General features: G+C 70.3%; 1 non-coding gene across 1 annotated transcript; it reads right to left on the bottom strand.

Moving 5' to 3' along the window:
• Positions 1-2,432: 2,432 nt before the first annotated feature.
• Positions 2,433-2,551, bottom strand: LOC135978459 (5S ribosomal RNA). The gene has a single exon (XR_010595878.1). It is a non-coding gene; the product is annotated as a 5S ribosomal RNA (ribosomal RNA).
• Positions 2,552-5,000: the final 2,449 nt, after the last annotated feature.

Raw genomic sequence — 5,000 nt, 5'->3', positions numbered from 1 at the left:
TGTCAAATGTTCAAAGTCCCCACCGGGACAACAGGTCAAGCCCTGGGAGGCGGCTGTCAAATGTTCAAAGTCCCCACCGGGACAACAGGTCAACCCCCGGGAAGCGGCTGTCAAATTTTCAAAGTCCCCGTTCGGCCACCAGGTCAACCCGCTGAATCTACTGGGTTGACCTGGCGGCCGGTTTGCTTTCCGGCCACCAGGTCAACCCATTGGATTCGACGGGTTGACCTGGCGACCGGTTTGCTTTCCGGCCACCAGGTCAACCCATTGGATTCGACGGGTTGACCTGGTGGCCGGTTTGCTTTCCGGACCGGATGTCACCCCACTCCCAGGGCAGCGCGGCAGTGGTGCTGAGGACCGCAGAGGGGGGGCTTAATAGTCGAGAGGGAGCAGGTCCGGGGGAGGCTTAATAGTCGTCCCCCGAGGACTCCGGGGGCCAGGCTTAATAGTCGTCCCCCCCCCCCCCCCCCCCGGGCGCTCCAGGGGGGAAAGCTTAATAGTCCTCCCCCGAGGACTCCGGGGGCAGGCTTAACAGTCGTCCGCCCCGGGCGCTCCAGCGGGAAAGCTTAATAGTCCTCCCCTGACAGTGTGTGTGTGTGTGGGAGGGAGGCTTAGCAGTCTTGCCCCGGGTGGTCCGGTGGGGGAGGCTTAGCAGTCATCCCCCGAGGACTCCGGGGGCAGGCTTAATAGTGGTTCCAGGGGAGGCTTAATAGTCTTCCCCCGGGCAGTCCGGGAGAGGCTTAATCGTCATCCCCCGACAGTGTGTGTGTGTGTGTGTGGGGGGGAGGCTTAGCAGTCTTCCCCCAGGCTGGGTGGGGGCCTGGCGGGAGGCGTCGCAGTCTTCCCCCGGGCGGTCCGGTGGGGGAGGCTTAGCAGTCGTCCCCAGGGCGGTCCGGGGGTGGGGTGGGGTGGGGGGCCTCACAGTCGTCCCTCGGAGAGCCGGGTCGGCGGCAGTGGTGGGTTTACGTCCAGCCTCCGGAGGGTGCGCGTCCTCGGAGGCGATGCAGGCGCCGCAGAGAGGCAGCCTCCGAGGCAGGGAGCGGAGCACCGAGGCTGGGGAGAGGGGAGCAGGAGCCGGGGGCTGGGGGTGGGGGTGGGGGGCGTTCAGGACAACCGGTCAAGCCCCGGGAAGCAGCTGTCAAATGTTCCAAGTCCCCACTCGGCCACCAGGTCCACCCCAGTCTAGCAATGGGGTTGACCTGGCTGACGGCCGGTTAGTATCAAGGTAAACTCACCGTCGTCCACAGGAGGGCAGCTCTCAGGCCGGCCGGCTGCGGCTGACTCTGGGGCGGCGCCCGGTCCCGGCAGCGAGGGGCGGGGGGCGCGGAGCGAGACGGGGCTAACCGGGGGGGGGGGGCGCCTCCTGCGACTTTGGGGGCCGCGGGTCGTCAGTGGCGTGCAGGCCGGGCCTCTCCCGGGGGATTCGGGGGGGCGGTCCTGCGGGCCGGGCGCAGGGGGCTCGGGCGAGCCCGGGCCGGTCCGCCCCGGGGCCGGGGTCTCCGCCTGCGGCTCAGGGGGGCGCGGGTCGTCGGGGGAGGAAGCCCGGGGGAGCTGCACACCGGCCCGCCAGGCCAGGCCTGGCCTGGATGGCCGCGGGGGGATTCGGGGCGGTCCCGCGGGCCGGGGGCCGGGCGCAGGGGAGGCGGGGGGTCCGAGCGAGTCCGTCCCGGGCCCGGGGCCTCCCCCTGCGGCTTTGGGGTCCGTGGGTCCCCGCTGGCGGAAGCCACTGGGAGCTGGACACCCGCCGTCCGTCCCGCCTGGCCAGGCCTGGCCTGGGTGGCCGCGGGGGGATTCGGGGCGGTCCCGCGGGCCGGCGGCCGGGCGCAGGGGAGGCGGGGGGTCCGAGCGAGTCGGTCCCGGGCCTGGGGTCTCCCCCTGCGGCTTTGGGGTCCGTGGGTCCCCGCTGGAGGAAGCCGCTGGGCGCTGGACACCCGCCGTCCGTCCCGCCTGGCCAGGCCTGGCCTGGGTGGCCGCGGGGGGATTCGGGGCGGTCCCGCGGGCCGGCGGCCGGGCGCAGGGGGTCCGAGCGAGTCCGTCCCAGGCCCGGGGCCTCCCCCTGCGGCTTTGGGGTCCGTGGGTCCCCGCTGGAGGAAGCCGCTGGGCGCTGGACACCCGCCGTCCGTCCCGCCTGGCCAGGCCTGGCCTGGGTGGCCGCGGGGGGGGATTCGGGGCGGACCTGCGGGCCGGCGGCCGGGAGGGTCCGGGCCAGTCCGCCCCATGCCCGGCGTCTCCCCCAGCGGCTTCGGTGGCCCCGGGGGGGGTCCTCCGCGGAGGAAGCCGGGTGGGTGGGGAGCCGGACCCCAGGCGCCCAGACCCGTGACCTGCGGCCGCGACCTCCGACTCGGCAGGAGCGACGAGGGGCTTTCCGGCCCGTCCCCCCCTCTCCTTCCCCCCCAGAAAAGGAGAGAGAGCTGACTCGGACCGGGAAAAGCTGCCTACGGCACCTGGGATTCCCAGGCGGTCACCCATCCAAGTACTAGCCAGGCCCGGGACGGTTTACCTTCCGAGATCGGACGGGATCGGGGGCGTTCGGTCCGGTATGGCCGTAGGCACCCGGCCCCGCGCCTCCTCGCCCGCTTTCCCCTGCCGACGCCCGGGCCTGCCGCACGGTGAGCCCCGGTCGGACTGCCCCCCCCCCTGCGGCAGGGCCCCCGTCTCTCGCGGGCCCGGTCCTTTTTTCCTTTTCGAGCTCCGGGGCCCGGGCTGGCCGCCAGAGCCCCTCCGCCCGCCCTCCCCGGCGTCGGGGAAAATACTGTCCCGGACTTCCAGTGCGCCCGATCCTGTCAGCCGGGGGGTGGGGAGGGGCAGTCCCTCGCTGCGGCCGGGGAGGGTGAGCCCAGGGCGGCTTGCCTGCCGTGCGAGGCCCCTCTCGGCCACCAGGTCAACCCCGAGTCGAAAGGGCTGAAAAATTTTCAGAGTCCCCTCCCGGGCACCAGGTCAACCCGTGGAATCGGACGGGTTCACCTGCTGGCCGGTTCGCTTCCCGGCCACCAGGTCAACCCCTAGGTTGCCGACCGGCCTACCCAGTGGCCGGTTTGCTTTCCGGCCACCAGGTCAACCCCTAGGGGTTTTAACGGGGGCACGCCCGGTGGCCTCTTTCCCGTCCGGTCACCAGGTCAACCCGGATCTCCCTCCTTCCCTGGGCGTCCCCTCCTCGGAGGCGTCAGGTTCCATTTCCCCCCCCCCCCAGACTTCCAGGGGCCCGATCCAGTCGGCCGGGAGGCAGTCCCTCGCTGCGGCCGGGGAGGGTGAGCCCAGGGCGGCCTGGTCCATGTCTCTAGTGGGCCCGATCCTTTTTTTTTTTTTCGAGCTCCGGGGCCAGGCCCGCCCGGGCAGCCCTCCTCGGAGGCGTGGGGCGATTCCCCCCCCCCCCCAGACTTCCAGGGGCCCGATCCTGTCGGCCGGGAGGCAGTCCCTCGCTGCGGCCGGGGAGGGTCAGCCCAGGGCGGCTTGCCTGCCGTGCGAGTCCCCTCTCGGCCACCAGGTCAACCGCGAGTCGAAAGGGCTGAAAAATTTTCAGAGTCCCCTCCCGGGCACCAGGTCAACCCGTGGAATCGAACGGGTTCACCTGCTGGCCGGTTCGCTTCCCGGCCACCAGGTCAACCCGTGGAATCGGACGGGTTCACCGGCTGGCCGGTTCGCTTTCCGGCCACCAGGTCAACCCCTAGGTTTTAAGGGGGGGACGCCCGGTGGCCTCTTTCCCGTCCGGTCACCAGGTCAACCCGGATCTCCCTCCTTCCCTGGGCGCCCCCTCCTCGGAGGCGTCAGGTTCCATTCTTTTTTCCAGACTTCCAGGGGCCCGATCCAGTCGGCCGGGTGGCAGTCCCTCGCTGCGGCCGGGGAGGGTGAGCCCAGGGCGGCTTGCCTGCCGTGCGAGTCCCCTCTCGGCCACCAGGTCAACCCCGAGTCGAAAGGGCTGAAAAATTTTCAGAGTCCCCTCCCGGGCACCAGGTCAACCCGTGGAATCGAACGGGTTCACCTGCTGGCCGGTTCGCTTCCCGGCCACCAGGTCAACCCGTGGAATCGGACGGGTTCACCGGCTGGCCGGTTCGCTTTCCGGCCACCAGGTCAACCCCTAGGTTTTAAGGGGGGGGGGACGCCCGGTGGCCTCTTTCCCGTCCGGTCAGCAGGTCAACCCGGATCTCCCTCCTTCCCTGGGTGCCCCCTCCTCGGAGGCGTCAGGTTCCATTCTTTTTTCCAGACTTCCAGGGGCCCGATCCAGTCGGCCGGGTGGCAGTCCCTCGCTGCGGCCGGGGAGGGTGAGCCCAGGGCGGCTTGCCTGCCGTGCGAGTCCCCTCTCGGCCACCAGGTCAACCCCGAGTCGAAAGGGCTGAAAAATTTTCAGAGTCCCCTCCCGGGCACCAGGTCAACCCGTGGAATCGAACGGGTTCACCTGCTGGCCGGTTCGCTTCCCGGGCACCAGGTCAACCCGTGGAATCGAACGGGTTCACCTGCTGGCCGGTTCGCTTCCCGGGCACCAGGTCAACCCGTGGAATCGAACGGGTTCACCTGCTGGCCGGTTCGCTTCCCGGGCACCAGGTCAACCCGTGGAATCGAACGGGTTCACCTGCTGGCCGGTTCGCTTTCCGGCCACCAGGTCAACCCCTAGGTTTTAAGGGGGGGGGGACGCCCGGTGGCCTCTTTCCCGTCCGGTCAGCAGGTCAACCCGGATCTCCCTCCTTCCCTGGGCGCCCCCTCCTCGGAGGCGTCAGGTTCCATTCTTTTTTCCAGACTTCCAGGGGCCCGATCCAGTCGACCGGGAGGCAGTCCCTCGCTGCGGCCGGGGAGGGTGAGCCCAGGGCGGCTTGCCTGCCGTGCGAGTCCCCTCTCGGCCACCAGGTCAACCCCGAGTCGAAAGGGCTGAAAAATTTTCAGAGTCCCCTCCCGGGCACCAGGTCAACCCGTGGAATCGAACGGGTTCACCTGCTGGCCGGTTCGCTTCCCGGGCACCAGGTCAACCCGTGGAATCGAACGGGTTCACCTGCTGGCCGGTTCGCTTC

Source organism: Chrysemys picta, unplaced genomic scaffold (genome assembly GCF_011386835.1).
Source record: "Chrysemys picta bellii isolate R12L10 unplaced genomic scaffold, ASM1138683v2 scaf268, whole genome shotgun sequence".
In the NCBI taxonomy this organism is placed as follows: domain Eukaryota; kingdom Metazoa; phylum Chordata; order Testudines; family Emydidae; genus Chrysemys; species Chrysemys picta.
The sequence above is the reverse complement of the archived record's forward strand: the minus strand, read 5'-3'. Positions and strand labels throughout refer to the sequence as shown.